Source organism: Puma concolor, chromosome D3 (assembly GCF_028749965.1).
Source record: "Puma concolor isolate L17-30 chromosome D3, mPumCon1.1.hap2, whole genome shotgun sequence".
In the NCBI taxonomy this organism is placed as follows: Eukaryota; Metazoa; Chordata; class Mammalia; order Carnivora; family Felidae; genus Puma; species Puma concolor.
Window position 1 is genome coordinate 34,381,390 of NC_141678.1, and position 23,752 is coordinate 34,405,141.

Consider the following 23,752-nt stretch of genomic DNA (forward strand, 5'->3'; position numbering starts at 1 on the left):
GCCCCGTGTAGCCACTGCATGTGTCTCAGAGCTGAAATAAGGTACGTGGGCCAAGTTCAGCTGCTGCCCTCTCCTTTCAGGGTGGTCAGGAAACACGCTGACGTTTGTCAAGAACTGACTGCAGCAACGGATGTCCATGGTTACACAGCGAGCATTCTTCCCGAGAGCAGCTCCCAGAAGGGCCTCCGATACGTTGAGCCTCACGCTAAAACACAAAGCCGTGGTGGATGGTAAGAGGATATACCGAGAAAACCTTTGGAAGTGACCCCTTTTTCTTTGGCAAGTGACAAAAGGAAACACTCCTTTTAGATCCTCTGTAATTCAGAAACCACTTGGGTGGCATGTGTGCTTTAAGAAAGGGCAAGGGGATGGGGCGCCTGGGGGGCTCAGTCGGTTGAGCGTCCGACTTCGGCTCAGGTCACGATCTCGCGGTCCGTCAGTTCGAGCCCCGCGTCGGGCGCTGGGCTGATGGCTCAGAGCCTGGAGCCTGCTTCCGATTCTGTGTCTCCCTCTCTCTCTGCTCCTCCCCCATTCATGCTCTGTCTCTCTCTGTCTCAAAAATCAATAAACGTTAAAAACAATTATAAAAGAAAGGGCGAGGGGAGACCTCTGACACAGATTTCTCTTGGTTACTACGCTCTGTCTAAATTTCTCGCTTTCTATTCCAGTTTCTTTCTTTTTTTAAGTTTATTTGTTTTTTTGAGAGAGAGAGAGAGAGAGAGGGTGCAGCATGAGTGGTGGAGGGTCAGAAAGAGAAGGAGAGAGAGAATCCCCAGCAGCCTCCTTGCTGTCCTCACACGGAGACTGACACGGGGCTCAATCTCACAGACTGTGAGATCACGAGGTCTTAGCCAAACTCACGAGTCAGGCACTTAACCGCCTGAGCCATCCGGGCACCCCTCCATTCTGTTTCTAATGCTCTCCACAAGGAGCTGGCCCATGAGGAATGACTGGGAGCATGGGTGTGGGGATCAGATGGGTGGGTGTTCTCATCTTGGACCACCATATTGGTGATCTTGGAGATTCCGCCTCTCTGGTTTGCATTTCTCCAAGTACCTTTTCAGTGGTGCCTCTACTGATATGTGGATGTAACGATTCCAGGTGAGGTGCTCAATATGTGGTCCCTCAGGCCCACACCCTTAGCGCACTCTTGGACTCTCACAGCTTACAATTTCCACAGTTCTACCTATGTTCTCACACTTCACCTTCACCCCTACCCCACCCTGGTCGAAGACTGTCTTTCTTCTCCTGGGCTGTTGCAATGGTTTCCTAATTGGTTTCCATTCTTCTGCCCTTGCCTTGCTCCTTCTGACTTTTCTCAGCAAGGCTAGAGCACAGCACTCTTTTGCTCAAACCCTCCTCTGGCTTCCCCACACGCGCACTCAGTAAAATCAGTCTTACCTACAGTACCTGCAGAGCCCCACATAATTTGTTCCATCCCTCATCTAAAGATGACTGTCTTCATCTCCCACTACCCCCTCCTCTCACCTTCTCCTTTCGGCCACTCGGGCCTCCTTGCTCTTCCTCAAACACGCCAGACGTCTACCTCAGGCCATTTGCACTCCCTGTCCCTTCTGCTTGGATCACTTTCCCTTCAGGTATCGGCACATCTCACTGTCTCACTTTTTAAGTGAGATATTCTCTGCAACCCTATTTAAAACGGCATCCCCACCCAACACTCTCTACCCTCTTCCCTCATACTTTCCTTTTTAGCACAGCCATTATCACCACCTTTCATAGAATAGATTTTGTGTATTTGTCCTATTGGCTGCCTGTTTCCTATCACATCGTGGTAAATCTGACGCACAAACATTTGCTGAAGGAATAAATAACCTATAGTTGTTTTCGTTTCGACAAGTTGGATAAGTCAGCAGCAGGCAACCGTGGAAACCTTTAAGTGAGAAGGATTTTGGAGAAGTGATCATTGTTGGTAAGTTGTTGTATGGTGTGTTAGCATTCTCACTACTTTCTGATTCTTTCTTTGTTGATTAGCAGGAACCGATGGCCACAACTGCTGCAAAGTGATTTGGTGATGACCTTTCTTCCTTTTTTTTAATCGGTTGCTCTTCATGAGTTGTTTTGTACTCTTCAGGGCAGGCTAGGTTAGACTGCAGTAACCAACGAACCATGAAATTGCAGTGATGTCGCATGCAATTTCTTGCTCACGTCCAACCGGGTGCAGGGGGTGTCCCGTCCACAGGGGCACGCAGGGATCGAGGCTGGCAGAGGCTCTGTCATCTGGGATATCTCCGATTCAAGGGGAGGGAGGAAGAGACTGCAGGCTCCTGCTGGGGCTGGCTCGCTCTCTGCCTCAGCTCAGAAGTGACGCAAGCCTCCTGTGCTTCCATTTCATTGTCCAGATCTAGGTGTGTGGCTCCATCTAACTGCAAGGAAGCAGTGAAGTGTGGTCTCCTGTAGGCATAGAGAAGAAAGGAGAATGAGGACTAGTGAACCCCCATATCGCCCAGCACTGTTTTAATTACGCAGAAATTGTCTAGATGCTGCATCTAGGATTGATGGGCAACGATATTTTGATCCCATTGGCTAGCACCGGAGCAAAATCTCATAGGAAAAGAATCTTATAAAAAAATTAGCAAAAAATAGCAATCATCATAGTGATACAAAAAAAGCCAACATCCTTACTCGGTTTAAACTTGTATTTTCCACATATCCCTTTGTGGGCATTATTAAACAAACTTGTGATCTTTTAAGTTGTTTTTCTTCTTCATCATTGCTTAGCTGTACTTAGCTGTACTACACGTTCTTCTGCTTCTGTAAATACCAACTACAAAGAATGGCCCCCACTGTGTAGGAAACGGGCCAGGGCAGGGGGCGCCTGGGTTAGCACTTTGAATGTTCCAGGCTCTGTGCAAGGAACGCTCACGTGCTGTGTCCAACTTAACTCTCACTGCGACTCTGGGAAGTTGGTGTTATTTTCCTTCAGTGAGTTGCTCGGTGGCCACTGAATGAGGAGGCAGTCGTGCTGGAACCAAAAATCAAGTGTCTTGAATTCCAAGAGCCGTGTCCTTTCTAGGACAACACTCTAGTACGGAAGGCTTATTTTCATAAGCTAGGTGATGCTCGACTACACCAGGAATCGACAGCCTTAACGCCTGAATATTTGAACTGGAAGAGGCCTGAAAAGAGCCCTCTTAGTCAAATGCCTTTTTTAAAGAGATGAGAAATGGAGCTCAGGAAGCACCAGAGAGGAACTAGATATTTTTCTATATATAGCAGGGCTGTTTCTTAAAAAGAAACGAAAAGAACTCTCGCTCCTGCAGCTAGTCAGGTCTACAAGTTATGTCAACCTACTAATCATTGCCACTGAGGGCAGTGTGGTTCGGCCGAAAAGAGAAATGGATAGGAGGGGGCAGAAGATGTATGTTGAATCTTGTAACTGCTTCTTGTCATTCATTCGACCAAATTACATTGTAACTCTTAGCTCGGGGCCCACTCCCTCCCTCCCGTTCACTCCGGTATTTCAGAGAAATGGCAAACGCGCAGTGAAAAAGAGGAAGAGAGATGCTCTAGACTCCAGAAAGCTCTGACCCTCTGGTCTCATTCTCGGATTCACCAAAATATCAGATTTGTTTGTTTGTTTTCATCACTGTGTAGGGCCTCAAGATATTCTTCCCAAATCTCCAGAACTCATATCCACACGTTTGATGTCAGCTAAACCAGAAATTTGGCCTTTTCTACCCTGTGGCGGGCACATCCTAAGATTCTGTCTTTGAGGGCATCTTCTCCCCAAATCTGGACGTGTGGGAATTCAGCTTTGCCTGACTGCCCCTACCCGCAGCCTTGTCTGGCCACCTGAGCCCTACCACAGAGCTCTAGTGGTAACCAATTTCTTGATGCAAGAGTGAGAACTGCGCATGTGGAGGGGAGGAGGTATGACCTCGTTTTACACAGACCAGAAGAATCTGAGAGTAGTTGCCATGGGTCTGCTGTTATCTTCTCTCCCTAACACGGGGTATCACGTTGCGAGGAGCTGTCAGTGGGGAAGGAGGGGCAACCATGTTCCCAGAACAAGCCCCAAGGTTGGTTGATGTGCACAACTCCATTGCATGGTGCGCTACGTTGGAAGGAGGTATGGGAGGCAGGCTGACAACTAGATGAGCAGACTTGGACACGGAGTTTTCAATAGGGCCTTCACTTTATAACTCAGGAATGGTGGACACACTGGGGGCTAAACCTAAAACTCTGACAGTGGTCTGGATCATTAATGTCTGTGCCAGAGAAGATGGAGACCCCGACGTGTGGGATTCCTGAGGATAATTCACTTCTTTTGCCACAGATGTTGCAACTTGCAACCTCTGCCCTTCCTCTTCCTTAAGGGTCACGGCCCCGCCCAAACCACCCAACAGAACATACGCAGGTCGCATGACCCACCGCCAAAGGAGCAGATGGGTTGGTCCTGAAATTGACCATTTGATTTTCATATAAGGACCGCCTTTGCCAAGAAGACAGAACTGCGGAGGCAGTTTTGAGACGCACGCAGGCACTGCTGCTTGTGGGTGCCTCCGTGGGCAAAGAGAGGCAGGAGGGAGAGCACCTGGCTGTCCCCTGCCAGCTACCAGTAAGGGAGACAGGAAAGAGGAAGGTGGCTCTGGCTTAAAGCCCCTCCATGGCAGGACAGGAGCGTGGGGAGGCCAGGAGCCCTTTGAGGAGTCTTGCGTGTCCCCAGCAGAGAGGGCACAAATGTGTTTGCCTGCTTCCCACCCCTAGAGGCCTGCAGCCTGGGGAACTGCCTGGGTATGGAGGACTGGCTGTGAGCATGGGCCCAGCATCGCTCCTGGACCTTGTGCACTGTGTTTCTGTTTCTGCTGTGTTGTTCTGTGTGTGATGTTTTTGTTTTGTTAAAGCGAGCGTGTCTGGTTGTTGCTTGAGACGGTACAAATGCTGGGGACATTAAGAAGGATGCCATATGAGCAGGGGACGGCCATCCTTAGATGTACCTCTAAAAAACCCCAGACCGCAGAACCTTGTTATGGGCTCATTTTAGATGGACAGAAGAAGTACAAATATAGGTCAAAGGGTGTGTTTATAACTCCTCACTCTCTGGGGCGCCTGGTGGCTCAGTTAAGCATCAGACTCTTGATTTCGGTTCAGGTCATGATCTCCTGGTTTGTGAGTTCGAGCCCCATGTCTGGCTCTGCACTGTCAGCAAGGAGCCTGCTTGAGATTCTCTCTCCCTCCCTCTCTGCTCCTCCTGTGTGCATGCTCTCCCTCTCCCTCTCTCTCAAAAATAAATAAATAAACATTAAAAAAAAAAAAAAACAAACTCCTCACTCCCTTTCGATGATGTTCAGATCTTAGCTAACCATGGGAGAACTATGAAGAACAGAGCTTAGCATTGGCACAATATATTAACCAAATCACTGGCTCATTGGAAATTCAGCCATTTGCACCGATGTCCCCCTTTTGGCCCTTTGAATGCAGTTGTGATGTCTCTTGAATGCCCTCCGTGTTCCTCTCTTAGGTCAGAGATAACTGGTTTCTCTGAAATATAACTCTAGGAAAGAAGAAATTCTTTCCCAGTTCACCAAGACAGAATATTTTGTTACCATTTAAATTATCTTTTGTTAGGGGCGCCTGGGTGGTGCAGTCGGTTAAGCGTCCGACTTCAGCCAGGTCACGATCTCGCGGTCCGTGAGTTCGAGCCCCGCGTCAGGCTCTGGGCTGATGGCTCAGAGCCTGGAGCCTGTTTCCGATTCTGTGTCTCCCTCTCTCTCTGCCCTTCCCCCGTTCATGCTCTGTCTCTCTCTGTCCCAAAAAAAAAATAAATAAATAAACGTTGGGAAAAAAAAAAGAATTTTTTTTTTTTTTTAAATTTTTGTTTTCAACGTTTTTATTTTTTTTTATTTTTGGGACAGAGAGAGACAGAGCATGAACGGGGGAGGGGCAGAGAGAGAGGGAGACACAGAATCGGAAACAGGCTCCAGGCTCTGAGCCATCAGCCCAGAGCCCGACGCGGGGCTCGAACTCACGGACCGCGAGATCGCGACCTGGCTGAAGTCGGACGCTTAACCGACTGCGCCACCCAGGCGCCCCAGAAAAAAGAATATTTAAAAAAATTATCTTTTGTTCATTGGCGAGCACTCATTTCTCACTGGACAGATACTAGGAACATATACTTCTCTATTTCATACTCCCTGTGTACAAAATAACCTTTGGTTTCAATGCCAGGTCACATTGCTGCATGATTTACATACAAAAAGATGGCTGCTCTTGACCTTCAAAGGGCAGGTTGCCTAAGGGATTTCTTCTGCAAAATGACAATTTTCTTTGTCACTCTTGAGTGGTAGCATATTTACTCAAACTGTTTGCTTTTCTCTCTTAACATTTTCTCTTCCGGCTTTCTGAGAAGTTCAATCCTCAGTGCTTCTGCTGTTCCTTTGAAAGTCCCCTTTTATCTCAGTAAGCTTTTAAGATTTTGCCTTTGGCCATTAGGTTTCTCTTCCGGTCTTGGCTATGGTTTCCTTTTTTCATTAGCCTACGTGTGTGTGTGTGTGTGTGTGTGTGTGAAGCACAACAGGAACTAACGCGCGCTAAGTGCACTTTATTATCTAAAATTGGATTGAATGGGGACGGTTCTTTTTTCCAAGACTTGCCTAACACACGGATGTCATAGGAGTCAAAACACCTCGCTGCCGATTTCACACCGATGTGAAAATGACCACTATCCCATCCTCCTTAAAGGAGCAACTTTAATGGGGAAGAAAAAAAGACATGGTCAGAGGGGTCAATAGTTACCGGAGCTGCTTGATAGGCCGGAGGGGATGATCCAGCAGGCTGGGCATCAAAGGCAGTAGGAGGGTCTGGAGGCTCAGATGTCTGACTTTGGGAGACGGGGAGCTCTGACATCCAACCGGGCCGCCCGCACGCTCTGACTTCTTGCTCTCCCTGTGGCGGGTTGTGACTTGGCTGAAACAGCAGCGGGCCGAGTGTTGGCTGGGATGCGGCCCGCCTGTGTATTTACTCCAAACTCCTCTTCCCCAACATGACTGCAAGGGGCAGGAGGGGTTATGGAAGTCGTAGATCGGGGCTTTCTGCTGGTAAGCACGGTATACAGATGTACAGCTAATAACAGACTGTGAGTGCAGACAGGCCTGGCGGCTGGAGAGAGAAGGCTCTTCCTGTCATTCCTAAGAGCCAAAGAGGGGAGAAGGCAGAGGGTGAGGGAATATTGTGTCACGGGTCTCAGGGGTAGCAGAGTTCTGAGGATGCTGGCACTCACCGAGGTGCCTCCCTTAGAGGTGCTGGTGGGTCTAGTCAGGGAAGGCCACCCGTAGGGCCCCTAAAACCTGGACACCAAAAAGAAAAAAAGGAAAAGGAGACAATTTTCTTTGAAAGACTTTAGGGGCGCCTGGGTGGCGCAGTCGGTTAAGCGTCCGACTTCAGCCAGGTCACGATCTCGCGGTCCGTGAGTTCAAGCCCCGCGTCGGGCTCTGGGCTGATGGCTCAGAGCCTGGAGCCTGTTTCCGATTCTGTGTCTCCCTCTCTCTCTGCCCCTCCCCCGTTCATGCTCTGTCTCTCTCTGTCCCAAAAATAAATAAACGTTGAAAACAAAAAATTAAAAAAAAAAAAAAAAAGAAAGACTTTAATGACTAGTATCGAAACCCACTGATAAAACTGTCCTGGGAAGAATCGGCATTTTGCTGTATTTCCAGGCCAGAGCCTCTACAGATGCACCTGACAGTGAAGTCTCTGAGGACACTAGAGTCTTCTGTCAGTGCCAGAAGTGGCAACAGTGGCTGGGTGTCATGACCACAGGAGGGGGTAAACCATTACTGGGGCCACTTGCTCCTCCCGCTCCAAGCAGGAGGCAAAGGAAGTGGTTGAGGCCTTTGGAGATGGTCGAGAGCGGACCCGGGTTGGAGCATAAACTGAGCTTTGCAAAAATCCCTGTCTTGGGGGTCCAGTCATAGTGCAGTGGATGATACTACCAGATCAAAACGTGGTCACGAGGACTGAGTGGCATCATGAATACGACACGTTCAGCCAAGGCTCAGGCACATAGTGATTGTTCAGTGCATTTTAGCACATCCACCTGTACTGAGCACGGAGGCATAAGAGGCAGTCGAACTCACGTGCGCACACGTGTGCAAATGTGCACGTGTGTGTGCATGTGCGTGTGCCTACGTGCGGGTGTTGCGTGAGTGTGCGTATGTGGGAAAAAGGTGGCCAAGATGAGACGAGAATTCAGCAACGCCTCTGGACAATGAATCAATGGCTCTATTGTTTGCCCAAACTCTGTCGAACTGGGTGTCGCAATCTACTCAATTGAACATTCGCCTGATTTTCAATATTTTTCATATTTGTAGCTTTTAAATGATAAAATTGTGTCCCTTTGGGCTGGGAATCAAACATCCCCACCCTGATTCTCCATTGTAGGTGTAGCTGTGGACAGAAGGACCCCTTTCTGTTAAGTTCTTGCTGTTGAGACTGCCTGAGAGATGGTGACCCTTGCAAGGAACCCGGGTTTATGAAGAAGAGACCACTTAACTGGGGCGAGGACGGGGAGGATGTGATATTTCTGCGAACAAATTCATTAACGTGGATTTTCATGATTTGGCCTTACCGTAAACACCAGCATGTGTTTGACTGAAAGCTCTCTGGCCTGGGCGTGAGGTTCCATGCCCTAGAGAGTGTGGTAAGACCCAGTACGGTCAATGTCGAGTGTGTGCTGGGCAGCCCCTCAGCAGCCAGTCTTAGGGACACCCCCTTTCACGGGTGGGGAAGCGTCCTTTCACACTCACTCATGATGGGAGAGTCCAAAGCTCCCGGTTGCCAGGGAGGACAACAATGGAACTTACCAGAGTCCTCAGTATATCTTCCTGGGAGGTTCCTTTGTGTCTAAACCTCCAGAATGCACATTTCCTTCCTCCCCATGCCACTTTCACCTAAATACTTCTGTGAGGCTAAGAATAAGACAGGTCTTTAGAAACACGGCGGTGCCTGTATGCAACTTTCTGTTTTTAGCCCTCATTGTGGAAAATCTCCATTCCAGCTGTGTATTGTTTGGCTGTCTTTAAATACCGTATTTCAAATTAAATTATGAAAGATCGATAGATAACAGGCAGAGATGGTCAAACCAGTTGAGTCAATATCCTTGTTACCTGTAACATTCTCAGACAAAAATGAGCCACAGGGTCCACATTCTCTAAAGGATCATAAGTCCCTGGGTTTTTTTCTCTATTCTATAGGATCTTGCTCTGAAGGGTCGATAGGATTTACCCAATTTGGCTCAAAGTAGAACAATCTGAGGAGGCTAAGAATATAGCATGCAGCATTTAGCTCATGGAGTCTGAGTCTGGGCCCAAACCCTGACCCTCTTTACTAACCCAGCTTTTCTCCCAGGTCCAGAGGACTTTTTCTTATATGTCTGTATCTCAGCAATTCATTGTTACTCTATACAAAATGCTAAGATACCTGCTTCCTGCTCTAGGACCCCTACTATTAACCATAGCAAGCCAGTGGTCAGGTATGAACTCGCAAAAAAACACAATCTTTAGGAACTAAATGCTTGGTAAAGAATTTTCACAACAGGAATGATTTCCCTCCAATCGTCTCTGTGTCTTGTTTACCACTGTGTTTCCACCTAAGCTCAAACAAATAGAATAAAGCAAGTGTATAAATGAATGGGAATGGTGGTCCTTTGATTGCTGGTTATGCGAACACCTGCGTGCTGCCGCAGCTTTGTAACTTTTTTTTTTAAAAATGTATTTTCAAGTTAGTTAACATACAGTGTAGTCTTGGCTTCCGGAGTAGAACACAGTGATTCTTACATATGACACCCAGTGCTCGTCCCAAAAAGTGCCCTCCTTCATGCCCATCGCCCATTTAACCCACTCCCTCCAGCAACCCTCAGTTTATTCTCTGTATTTAAGAGTCCCTTGTGGTTTGCCTCCCTCTCTGTGTTTATCTTATTTTTCCTTCCCTTCCTCTATGTTCATCTGTTGAGTTTCTCAAATTCTACATATGAGTGAAATCATATGATATCTGTCTTTCTCTGACTAACTTATTTCACTTAGCATTAATACCCTGTGGTTCCACTCGTGTTGTTGCAAATGGCAAGATTTCATTCTTTTTCATCACCAAGTAGTATTCCATTGTGTATATGTATATATATATATATACACATACCACATCTTCTTTATCCATTCATCAATTGATGGACATTTGGGCTCTTTCCATAATTTGGCTATTGTTGAGAGTGTTGCTATAAACACTGAGGTGCGTGTGCCCCTTCGAAATGGCATTTTTGTATCCTTTGGAGAAATTCCTAGTAGCTTTGTAACTTTTTTTTTTTTTTTTTTTTTTTCAACGTTTATTTATTTTTGGGACAGAGACAGACAGAGCATGAACGGGGGAGGGGCAGAGAGAGAGGGAGACACAGAATCGGAAACAGGCTCCAGGCTCTGAGCCATCAGCCCAGAGCCCGATGCGGGGCTCGAACTCACGGACCGCGAGATCGTGACCTGGCTGAAGTCGGACGCTTAACCGACTGCGCCACCCAGGCGCCCCGCTTTGTAACTTTTTAACAGAGAGTTCTGTGTCCATTCTCTTGGCCTAATACTCATTCTACCACAATTAGTACACTTCATGTGCCATTAGCATACAATGGTCACTTGAAGTGACTTCACCCCAACCCCAAACTACACAGCATAGGGCCTTCCTTTGAAACATCACGAAATAGGCACGCCCCCTTCTCAGTAAAAGTACCTGAGAGAATTTCGACTTTGTCCGATCATGCTCAATATCCACTTCAATAGTAGCCCTGTATCAATGGCTAATGTTTGCTTTTTTTTTTTCTTAACAAAGTTTTACAAAGTTCATATATTGCTTTTATAGTTTAAGGACAAAAAAATATTGGGGGGAAAAGTGGAAGGAGATGTGATCTTGGAGCCATGTCATTGTTGTTATTAATTCGTTATAGTCCTCCAACTAGCAAATGACCAACAGAGCTCAAGTCTGTCTGTCTTTGGTGTCAGTGACATGGGTCTCAAAGCCATGGCATAATATTAAATGACTTTCAAGTTGGCAACCTGGTTATCTGATTATACCCAAACTCCTCCAGGTCAACAACCTTCATAAAAAGATCTAAGTGGGGCGCCTGAAGTTGGTTAAGCGTCCGACTTCAGCCAGGTCACGATCTCGCGGTCCGTGAGTTCGAGCCCCGCGTCGGGCTCTGGGCTGATGGCTCAGAGCCTGGAGCCTGCTTCTGATTCTGTGTCTCCCTCTCTCTCTGCCCCTCCCCCATTCATGCTCTGTCTCTGTCTCAAAAATAAATAAACATTAAAAAAAATTAAAAAAAAAAAACAACTTTATTGTGAGTCCACTGGGCTCAGCAGTTAGAATTTAACTGCCTAGACAGTATTTTTTTTAATGTGATTGCATGCAAGTATCATCTTACATTTTATCCCGTTTTTACAAGAGCTATTCAGCCAAACATACTCATATATACCCTTACCCAGAGACATAAGTACTTCCTCAAAAGGTTATGATTGTGATTTTTTTTCATTTTTTTTTCAACGTTTATTTATTTTTGGGACAGAGAGAGACAGAGCATGAACGGGGGAGGGGCAGAGAGAGAGGGAGACACAGAATCGGAAACAGGCTCCAGGCTCTGAGCCATCAGCCCAGAGCCCGACGCGGGGCTCGAACTCACGGACCGCGAGATCGTGACCTGGCTGAAGTCGGACGCTTAACCGACTGCGCCACCCAGGCGCCCCGATTGTGATTTTTTAAAAGCACTATATTTTATCCAACTTTAGAGGAGTCGATTCCTTACATATCCAGTGAATTATTAAAACACAGTTTACATACAGAAAATGTTATGCACATACGTGTTAAAATTCCTCAGAGTGGTGGGTGGACTCGAGGACTTTGACATCGAAATACCTGGCTTAAATCTTGCTTACATCACGCTTATCAAGCAGGATCAAGTCCAGCTACCCATAACAGAAAAGCTTTAAAAGCTTTAAAGGCATAAACACGAAAGGAGTTTATTTTTCTTTCAGAGAGAAACCCGAAAGGAAGGTATTTCAGGACTCCACAGTTAATTACCACCCAGGTCCCTTACTAACCTCTGCATCACTCTCTAGTGCCTGACCTTCATCTTAAGGGCATAAGATGGCTGCAAGAGCTCCAGCTGTAATGTCCATATTCCAGGCTGTGCAATGGAAGAAACAGGGGGAAAAAAAAAGAAAAGAAAAGCAAACACCTCCTTTTGAAAAGATTTTCTGGAAGTCCCGCACAATACCTCCTCCTACATATCATCATCCAAATCTTGGTTACGGGGCTGCATCTAGCCATGAGGGAGGCTGGAAAATGCATAATTTTAGCAGTAAACAATATAATTTAATATCTTGCACAGAAAAATACCCCATCCACCGGTGAGATTATATGGCAGGATTTTAGGTAGATGTCTGATTACTGAGACTCAACCTTTTAACTACAAATCCATTTAAAGGAGACATTCCTGGCCACACGCAAGTCCTGGGATCAGTGTGCATTTTGGGGTGAACTTACTGTGCAGCATGTTTTCTGGAGAGCGGCCAGTTGCTTTCTGTCTCATCCCTCACCCTATGCTCCAGCCACACACTGGGTCACTCTGATGTCTTTGCAATACACACTGTGGTCTTGTGCCTCTTCCTTCCTTCATCCACTTCTTCTGTTGGTGATGCCTTCTCCGCTCCTAACCTCAGGTCTGTTGGCTAAATTCATTTCATTCTTTGAGATGCAATTCAAATGCCTCCACTACCAGGACGACTTTTTTGGCCACATTAATATAAATAAGTCTCTCAGCCTTCTGCCTTCAGGTTACATTTTATCTATTGTTTTATATCTCATATCACAATTTTGTGTAGATGTCTTTTCTTAATTATTATATTTTACACCTCTTGAAGGCAAATACTGTCTTCTTCATCTTTGTGTCCTTGGTACCTAGTACAGAGGATTAGTACATAAGAGGTGCTCATTAAAAACTTCGAGTGAGGGGCACCTGGGTGGCTCAGTCGGTTGAGCATCCGACTTTGGCTCAGGTCATGATCTCGCGGTTTGTGAGTTCGAGCCCCGTGTCGGGCTCTGTGCTGACAGCTCAGAGCCCAGAGACTGCTTCGGATTCTGTGTCTCTCCATCTCTCGGCCCCTCCCCTGCTCATGCTCTGTGTCTCTCTGTCTCTCAATAATAAATAAATGTAAAAAAAAAAAAAATTTAAAAAAACATCGAATGACCTAGCAGTACATAAAGTAATGAAGAGAGTGCACTTATTCACACAGCTAGGATAATTTTTAAATTCCACAAGATGAACTCTCAGATACTGTATTTGGATGCGATTCTCCGACATTCACTTCATGCATTTCGACATGCTGAATTTGGTGCATTAGTAATAACCTTCATGGGGACACTTATACTTTTGGCAAATGGATTATCATATGAACAAATATGTTAACCAACAAGGCCGTAGCAAAGTAGGGCCTGAGCTTTGTAACCATGTATACAGCTTTCCATCTTGTCCACTAAGTTAAGCTGCCAGTCTTCTAAAATGACAGGCCAAAGTCTAGCTTTGACATGTCAGTTACCTGTCACAGTGGCAGTTGTTTGTTCACCTAGATTGACTAGGGAACAGAATTGTGGACTGCTAAGGATGCCCTGTTTAAATTTAGGAGAGGGCACGAGACATTTGAAGCCACAAAGACTGGTAGCACGGAAAATAGTGCCTGGCTTTCACTTCTTGCACTAGACACTGAAGGAAAAGCTAAGAACCTGAGGCAGGTACTCAAGAAGACAGGCTAAAACAGTTCAGAATAAGTATAACAAAGGAAGTACAAGATGTATACACCAAAAAGTCGAAACCAGCGCTGAAAGAAATTAAAGACCTAAATAAGTGGAACATCCCATGTTCATGGATTGGAACTATTCATATTGGTAAGATAGCAGTGGTCAACAAAGTGAGCTACAGATCTTTTTTAAATATTTTTTAACGTTTATTTTTTAAAATTTTTTAAATGTTTATTCATTTTCAAGAGAGAGAGAGACAGAGACAGAGACAAAGTGAGAGCAGGGGAAAGGGGGGGAGAGGCAGAGAGAGAGGAAGACACAGAATCCGAAGCAGGCTCCAGGCTCTGAGCTGTCAGCACAGAGCCTGATGTGGGGCTTGAACTCACGAACCATGAGATCATGACCTGAGCCAAAGTTGGACACTCAACCCACTGAGCCACCAAGGTGCTCCTAATGTTAATTTTTGAGAGAGAGAGAGAGAGACAGAATGCAAATGGGGGAGGGTCAGAAGAGAGGGAGACACAGAATCCAAAGCAGGCTCCAGGCTTCGAGCTGTCAGCCCAGAGCCCAAGGCAGGGTTTGAATTCATGAACTGCGAGATCATGACCTGAGCTGAAGTTGGATGTTTAACTGACTGAGCCACCCAAGGGCCCCAAGTGAGCTAGAAATTTAACACAATCTCTATCAAAATACCAGTTGCCTTTTTTTTTTTGGCAGAAATTGACAAACTAACCCTAAAATTTATGTGAAAATGCAAAGTACCTAGAATAGCCAAGATAATCTTAAAGAAAAAAAAAAGAACAGAGGAATCACACTCTTGATTTCAAAACTCACTCCAAAGCACCAGTAATCCAAGACTTGTCATATTGGATAGACATATACATAGACTTACAGAATGGACATATAAACCAAAGAAATAGAATTGAAAGTCAAAAAATATATTCTTGCATTTATAGTCAATTGATTTTTGAGAATAGTGCCAATACGATTCACTGGGAAAAGAACAGTCGTTATGACAAATGGTGCTGGGACAACTGGATCTCTACATGCAATGTAGTGAAGTTGGACTCCCACTGTACACCATACACAAAAATTAACTCAAAATACATCACAGACCTAAATTTAAGAGTTAAAATATAAAAATCCATAGAAGGAAACATAGGAATCAATTTCAGTGTTTTTTGATCAGGTAATGTTTCTTGGATATGACACCAAAAGCACAAGCAACAAAAGAAAAAATAAATTGAATTTTATCAAAATTAAAAACATTTGTGCTTCAAAAGACCCAATGTAAAAAAGGAAAAGCAATCTAAAGGTTGGGAGAAAATAATTGCAAATCATATATCTCTTATGGGTCTACACTCCAAAATATATAAAAAGCTTTTACAATTCAAAAAGAAAAAGAGAATAACCCATTAAAAAACAGCTAAACAACTTAAATAGACACTTCTGTACACATTGTCTAAAGTATAAGTGTCAGGGGCACCGCTGAGACTTTGGCTCAGTTTATGATCTCGTGGTCTGTGGGTTCGAGCCCTGCGTTGGGCTCTGTGCTGACAGCTCAGAGCCCGGAGCCTGCTTCGGATTCGGTGTCTCCCTCTCTCTCTGCCCCTCCCCTGCTCTCTCTGTCTCAAAAATAAAGAAACATTAAGTAAATAATCAATAAAGTATAAGTGGCTAATGAGTACCTGAAAAGACATTTATAATCGTTAGTCCTTAAAGAAATGCAAGACACAATGAGTTACCACCTCATGCCTACTATAAAATAAAAAAGACGAATAATAACAAACATTGGTGAAGATGTGGAAATACTGGAACTCTTCCACATTGCCAGTTTGATTGTGAAATGATGCAGCTCCTTTTAAAAAACTGGCAGTTCTGCAAAATGTTAAACGTAAAATTATGATATGATCTATTAATGCCCCAGAGAGTTAAAAACACGCGTCGACACAAAAACCTGCCCATGAGTGTTTATAGCAGCATTATGCATGACATCCAAAATCCGGAAACAATCCAAATGTCCATCAACTGACAAATTGATAAACAAAATATTGCATATCCATAACAATGGAATATTATTTGGTCATAAAAAGAAATGAAGCACCTATACATATTGTCACATGGATGAACTTTGAAGCACTATGTCAAGTGGAAGGAGCCTCCTATAAAAGCCACATGTATGATTCCACTTATGTGAAATGTCCAGAATATGCAAATTCATAAACACAGAAAGGAGATTAGTGTTGCCCATGAATGAGGAAGGTGGGAATATGAAGTGACTGCTAGGAGTACTGGCTTTCTTTGGGGGATGATAAAAGTGTTCTAGAATAATATAGTGAGTGGTCGGGGTGCTTGGGTGGCTAAGTCAGTTCATCCGACTTGGGCTCAGCTCATGATCTCATGGGTAGTGAGTTTGAGCCCCACATCGGGCTCTGTGCTGACAGCTCAGAGCCAGGAGCCTGCTTTGGATTCTAGGTCTCCCTCTCTCTCTCTCTCTTTCTCTCTCTCTGCCCCTTCCCCATGTGTGCTCTGTCTCTCACACTTTTAAAAATAAATAATAACACATGAAAAAAAAAAAAAAGATAGTGGATGGTCGCAGAACTCTGTGAGTATCCTAAAAAAGGTCTACGGCTTTACCACACTGAATGCATTCAGTCTCATCTAAAAGACATAGACTTGCACACTTTAAAAGGGTGGATTTTATGGTATGAAAATTATATTTCATTACTGCCATTAGCAACATGAAAAGAAGGAAGGGGGGGGAGAGAAAAAGGAAGGAAGGAAGGAAGGAAGGAAGGAAGGAAGGAAGGAAGGAAGGATGGAGGGAGCTAGTTACTTAACCGTAGCTGAACTTGCTGACAGCCTGAGCCGAAGTCTTTTCTCTCTGCTGAAGGGAGATTAAAAGTGTCAAAGTCACTTTAGAGACATCCCCATGTGTCCTGGCATACAAGGGACTTGAAAAAACAGTACCCTGGTGGGGAGCATATTTGCATCAGGGAAGGAGAATGAGGGGCTCCAGGGGTTCTGGAAATAGTCAGTGCCTTAGTTTGGACAGTTTCATGGGTGTTTTTACATGCAAAACCCCCTCGGATTGTACATTTATGATTTGTTCACTTTGTTATACCTCCATAAAATTTACTTTAAAAAAAAAAAAAAGCAGGTAGGCTGTTACCTTTGATTTTCAAAGGAGGTACCTTTTCTAGCAAGGAAGCACCAGTGCAATGTGGAGAAGCTCAAGAGAATTCTGAGTACAGTAGTCATGCGGAAAAATCAAGACTTCAAGGTCTGAGAGCACAAGAAGCTAAAGGGCCAGTGACCTTGAGGACAGATAGTTCTGACCAGCCAGCTGGTTTTGCACATGCTCAGAATACAAGGCCAGAATCAAGCTTTTCCTAGTCTCCCTGCAAAGTTACAAGTGCCAAGAAGGCAGGGCGCACGCGTGCCTCGTCCCTCACTCTGCGTGAAGCAGGGTGCACATGTTTTTAGACGAATAAATAAATTTTTGTTTACAGTCCTCCAAGTTCACAACACAGGTACTTTCCCCATCCTTGCTAGAGAGGGGAATATCTTGTTCCTGACACATTCACTGTGTGCCCAAGCAACCCCTCAGTGCGTGGCAGGACAGGCGCCCCAGCAGGATGTGGGGCCGCCTGGTCTCCGTGTGGAAAAGTGAGTGTATGTGCCCAGCCAGATGTTCCTTATGCAACACGGTCACATGAAGTGAAATGGCTGACCATTCAGAAGACACTAGGCACACAAGAAATCAAATGTTGCAAAATTAGCCCCTTTCATGTGCGTTGCCAAATTAGTCACAGACCATGTGTCGCGGGAATGCGTCATGAGCACCAGCTCTCAGGACCAAAGGCCCTTATCCCTCTCTACTTTGGCATCTGAGGTCCCACACACAAAGATTTCAAGGTGCAGGGACTGGGCCCAGAAGGCCCAGTGGCTTCACTTGGAGCTTTCCCTTGTGTGCTGAGCTCCCTAGAGGCAGATGGCATAAAGTGCCTTGGTCGAGTTCACATTTATGAATTGTTACCCCAAGGTCATAGACACCACATGACTGGGCCTTCTCTGTGAATTTGAAGATCTTAAGAAACTCCAGCTTCGGGACTTGAACTTCCCTTTGGGACTTGTGTCTCAAACATAGACTAGTCTTCATTTCCTCTCTGAAGCTATTTGCATTCCCAGCCAAGCCACAGGACTCCTGAAAACTGGCCTTTCTCTTTTCAATTAACTTTCCAAAGGGCCAGTCTGAGCAGTCTGAGCAGTGCAGACAATGGGGAGGCTTGAGTTTTGGCCATGACTCTCCGCTGGTTCATGTGTGTGTGACCTGGGCCAAGTCTCTTTCCTTCCCTGTAACAAAGATCTGAAACCTGGGGCACCTGGGTGACTTGGGTGACTCAGTCAGTTAAGTGTCCGGCTCTTGGTTTCAGCTCAGGTCATCACCTCACAGTTTGTGGGATCCAGCCCCGAGTTGGGCTTCAGGATCACAGTGCAGAACCTGCTTAGGCTTCTTTCTCCCTCCCTCTCTGCCCCTCCCCGACTCATGTGTTTTCTCTCTCTCTCTCTCTCTCAAAATAAATAAATAAACTAAAAAAAATCTGCAACTTAAACAATGAGGAAGCCCAGATCCCCATCATCCTTTTCTATTCTAGCTGTAAATGATCCTGAACTGCCCTAAAACCTGCTAGCATCCAAGTTATCAGACTTTGAACCTAGAGAATTTGGAGATATGAGCTATGCTCTACTATGTAGTTATGTTACTCTCCGAGGGGAGGAACCACAATGATTTGGTAGAAGTTACTCAGGAAAAGATGGGGCCAACTAGGAAAATCTTTCTCTAAAAACAGGTATGAGGGGCGCCTGGGTGGCGCAGTCGGTTAAGCGTCCGACTTCAGCCAGGTCACGATCTCACGGTCCGTGGGTTCGAGCCCCGCGTCAGGCTCTGGGCTGATGGCTCAGAGCCTGGAGCCTGTTTCCGATTCTGTGTCTCCCTCTCTCTCTGCCCCTCCCCCGTTCATGCTCTGTCTCTCTCTGTCCCAAAAATAAATAAAAACGTTGAAAAAAAAATTAAAACAAAACAAAACAAAAAAAAACAGGTATGAAATTGGCTAGTTTGACCTGGGATCTAGAGCATGACTGGTTAGAGCAAAGCCTATGAGGGGTCATCGGCATCTGGCATAAATGCAGCCCTGGGATTTAGAGAAGAGCCTGAGTTTAGAATAAGACCCACCTAGGTTTGCATCTTGACCCTGAAACTGCCATAAGCATGTGACCTTGGACAATTTGTTCAACCTCTCTGAGACTCAGGTTTCTAGGATATAAAGTAGAAATGTTGATGATATTTGCCCAGGCGTCCTTGAAAGGTAAAGCACGGAATGCTATAGCGCAGTGGGAGAAACACGGTAGGGGCAGGAGATCTGCCTTCAGCTTGAAGGGAAAGTCCCATCAGTAAAGTTTGTATATTTGCCTGTTTTAAGAAAGGGAGGTTTAAATATGCTTTTAATGGGAGGGGTAGGATTTAGTCAGAAGGGAGCTGTTCTGAGTAGGTACCACATCGTGGAATCACAGGGGGAAGGGTAGAGGTGGGAGAGGAAGGAGGTTCTATGCAGGGCGGTCCTGTCCGCCCAAGCTCCGCCTGTGACTCGGGCTTTCCAGCCTCACACCTGCTTCCCCAACCACTGCCACGTCTGCCTCCTTCTGTGCTTCCAGTTAGGATGAGACCGGAATGACTGACGGAGCTTCTGAGTATCTTTTGTGTTTTTATTAAACAAAAGCCATATTATTTTCCCATGAGATGTCATTTTTGTGTCACACAGTATGTTCAGCTCAGTGTCGCAAAGTTGACCGAAAGCACAAGCCAACAGGGCCTCAGATCATCTTCTGCAAGTGAGGTCAGTGGTCCCCATCCTGACCATCCCTGATGAGGACCAAATGGGACTGTGACTGTTTTACTCCAGAAGGCACTGCACAAGTGACAGTTGGGTCCTCAAAGATCTTACTTTGTACCCATGGGGCCCATAGTTGGGGCGGGAAAATGAGATGTGAATTCACTAAGAAGCCAATAAATGAGAGGCACCTGGGTATCTCAGTCGGTTAAGCATCTAACTCTTTCAACGTTTATTTATTTTTGGGACAGAGAGAGACAGAGCATGAATGGGGGAGGGGCAGAGAGAGAGGGAGACACAGAATCGGAAACAGGCTCCAGGCTCCGAGCCATCAGCCCAGAGCCCGACGCGGGGCTCGAACTCACGGACCGCGAGATCGTGACCTGGCTGAAGTCGGACGCTTAACCGACTGCGCCACCCAGGCGCCCCAGCATCTAACTCTTGATCTCAGCTCAGGTCATGATCTCACAGTTCATGAGATCAAGTTCCACATCGTGCTCTGCACTGACAGTGCAGGCCTGCTTAAGATTCTCTCTCTATCTCTCTCTCTCTCTCTCTCTGTCTCTCTCTCTCTCTCTGCTTCTCCCCTAGCTCTCTCTCACTCTCAAAAGTAAGGCAACGCATGGCAAGTGCAAAAGGAGTAGAGACTTGCAGAGTCACAGAGACTCCACAAAGTGAAAGGAGACCTCCATGGACTGGGGAGAGTGGAGAATAATCCAGAAGGGTCTCACCAAGGTCCCAAAGCATGAGGAGGTGTAAAGAAGGCAGGTGGAGAACTCATGGAAAGGAGACAGTTGAAGGCCAGACCACGAATGTATAAAAGGACAACACGTGTAGTACACAAAATTAGCAGCCATATCCAAACAGTTGGCCCATTTCTAAGCTACGGACGATCCCTCAAGGTCATCTCAGCCATTTATAACCATCTACTGGGCTTCCTTTCTCACCCTAATGAGCCCAGGGGGCTGCTCATTGTGGCCACATGGTTCCCACCCATAATGATCTGGAAAAACACAAGACACTTACAGTGTTTCCAATGTTTTATCTCAGCCATGGATAGTTTCTTGTTTCATAGGCACATGCTAGATTTTAGAATCATAGGATTTGACAAAATCTAGATCTTGATGCCAGCAAAAAAAAACCTACCAGGTAGCTGTGTGCAAACTGGTTGGGTCACCATCAACTCCAAGCTTCCCTCTCCTCACCTGTGGAACAGGTAGAACAGCCCTGGCCCAGCCACCTACCACTCAGGATTATGGCAAATATGAACCTTTGTGGCCCCAGAGGCGAACGCTATGCAGATATGATTATGCACATTTCACAGGTCCTCAAACTCTCCTAAACCCTTGAGTACCTCATGGGCCTCCTCACGGGTAAAGGAGCCAAACAGAGTGAACCCGAGGTACAGCGTACAGTTCCAGCAGCCTTGTTTTGGTGTGCTATATAAACAAAGGTTTTCTATTCACGCTTGTACTTTAAGGAAGAATTCCACCGATTAGGGAGAAATTCTTTTTTAAGTTACGAGTAAAGTTTAATCTTTAATCTCCGTGTTTTACAGGAAGGAAAAGTGAAGCCCAGAGAAGTTGATCAATCTGCCCAGGGACACGCAGCGACAGAGGTAAGATCAGAGGCCATTTCTAAAACTCTTGCTTCTGGGCTTTGCCCACTACTTTGTTGGCGCAACAAATGCTGGTATGTTCTATGAACCAACAAGAGAAAACACCACCAAAGTCCCTGCCCCATGGTGTAGATACACCCTTCCTGAGGAACAGCAGTGTGGCTTATAAACCACAACTCACCCCCAGGCCGAAGGAGTGATTCCAGAAAGTTGCGGGAGGAGCTGCAGAGCTCACGTGGTGGGCACGTGAGGCTCTGACACGTGGCTAGACCACGCTTTCCAGCATGTCTTCCTTGGCGGATGTAGCAGCTGCCTGGCAAGCACACAGCACCAATAACACTGTTCCCACTTCATTGCTTGCATACTTCAGGCCATTCGAGCAGATGTGCTCCTTTCTTAAAAATAAAAGTGGCATTAATTTTCACCAGTGCTCTCCCTTCCCACCCCCATCCCCAAAGGACTCACATTCCTCCTTCCGGCAAGCTCGGTTCTATTGGGTTCAAGACTAAAGTTCAAACTCCAGATTACCATTTGGTAATATGTTTGGAAAATCATCTCATTTAGAAACAACTGAGGTTGTATGAGATCGTGTGTGTTGTTGAAACTATCCCAGTATTTTTTAAGTAGGAAATTCCAGAAATTCTATTTTCTCTTCTTTCTTATCTGATATTTCTTGTTTCGTACAGGAGGTGAAGGTTTTCTCCTTGGAATATTGAAGAGGAAATATGCATTAGAAATACGTCAAGTCATGGGGCGCCTGGGTGGTTCACTCAGTTAAGCGTCTGACTACGGCTCAGGTCATGATTTCATGGTTCGTGGGTTCGAGCCCCACGTCGGGCTGTGTGCTGACACCTCAAAGCCTGGAGCCTGCTTCGGATCCTGTGTCTCCCTCTCTGTCTGCCCCTCTCCCGCTCACACTCTGTCTCTCTCTCTCTCTCTCTCTCTCTCTCTCTCTCTCAAAAAACAAATAAACATTTAAAAATTTAAAAAAAAAGAAATATGTCAATTCATGACACGAATATATACCAACGTCTGAGAAATCGTCCCTGATCTCAAGTTGCTTCCAAGCTTATCAGAGATGTATGATACAATATAGAGTTGTATATTTCTATTAGTCTTTCATGTATATACAGTATATATATGTGTATGTGTGTGTGTGTGTGTGTATGTGTTGTATGTTTCTGCATGTGTGTAGGTGCATACGTGTATGTGTGTGTCCCATCGATTTTGATTGCTGCAGAGGATCTAAGGCCACCACTGGCTGGAACAGAAAGAATTAGCGTGGTCTTGAGGGGCCGCGGTGCCCGCATGGGGGCCTGGGGGTAGATTGGGAAGGACAGATAAGGGTGTTCGAAGCCAAGAAAATAAGTGACCTGAGATACAAAGACAGGACCAGGGGCCGACAGCGTCCAGGGGAAACTTTGTATGTGAATTAATCTTCTAGAACTGATTCCAGGATCAGGACTAGAACCGGTGCTTTGGTGAACAACATCCATAAACAGAAGAGGATCAGAAACTAATGGGATTGAGTCAGTCTAAAGCCAACCGATGTTATGGGCAAGCCTTCATTCACAGCCTGGTAAAGTACAAATGATTTACCCCCAGGGTTGGAGCTATGAGGCCCAATCCAAGGCCTCCAAAGCTGCAGTGTAAGATCCTTGTCTGGCTGTGTGAAGGCAAACATGCCCATTCCTGGGGCTTCATCAGCCACGTAGGCACAGACTTATCTCATTATCTTTAGTAAAAGACACCCAGAACCAGCTGGGATCATCATCCCCATCCTGCAGATAGTAAGCGGGGCACAGAGTGATGAAAAGTGAAGCACAGAGAAGCAGACTACAGCTCCAAGAGGAGGGGTCCCATCCCAAATGCAGGCATCTGCCTGCCTCCAAAAGCCACACTGAGCATTGTCACTCTAATCCTATCCGTGCAGGGGCCCACACTCTGCATTCTCACCCTGCCCTGGAGAAGTGAACCGACCCGAGTGAGCACTCAGAGCCAGCACCCAGGTACTGCTGTTGCCGTGTCTTAGGGCAACGCCACAAATGAGCGATACACCACGAACAGACCTTTTTCATCAATGCTGTCAATATCCTCTCGACGGGTTCAATATGTAGATGTAGCTGAAAAGTCTTAATTTCCTAAGACATTTTGCATTCTTTGGAGCACTCTTTGGACACTTCTTCCAAGTGTAATATTCTGGAGCTCAAGAGAATGCGGGTGGGTGGCCAGGCCTCTGGGCCTCTACACTGCCCAGTAGAAAGCAAGTAGCAGAGCCACTGATTCTGGTTCCTTCCTTAGTGGGTAGGTGTGCTAATGAGCTGAATGTATGCTCAGTGGAACTAGACACGAAGAATTTCCACTGGGGGATTATTCACTCCAAGGGCAGGAATAGTCCCCCGACGGGAAGAATACAGGTTCCGGATACGTACTCCAATGGTCCACCTCAGACTGT

General features: G+C 45.9%; 1 long non-coding RNA gene across 2 annotated transcripts; it reads left to right on the top strand.

The window, feature by feature from the left end:
- Positions 1–101: 101 nt before the first annotated feature.
- LOC112868421 (uncharacterized) lies at positions 102–22,237 on the top strand. 2 transcript variants are annotated; one of them, XR_003224281.2, is made up of 3 exons: positions 102–230; positions 21,238–21,297; positions 21,984–22,237. It is a non-coding gene; the product is annotated as an uncharacterized LOC112868421 (long non-coding RNA). The 2 variants fall into 2 exon arrangements; XR_015242717.1 differs by lacking the exon at positions 102–230 and adding an exon at positions 20,978–21,132.
- Positions 22,238–23,752: the final 1,515 nt, after the last annotated feature.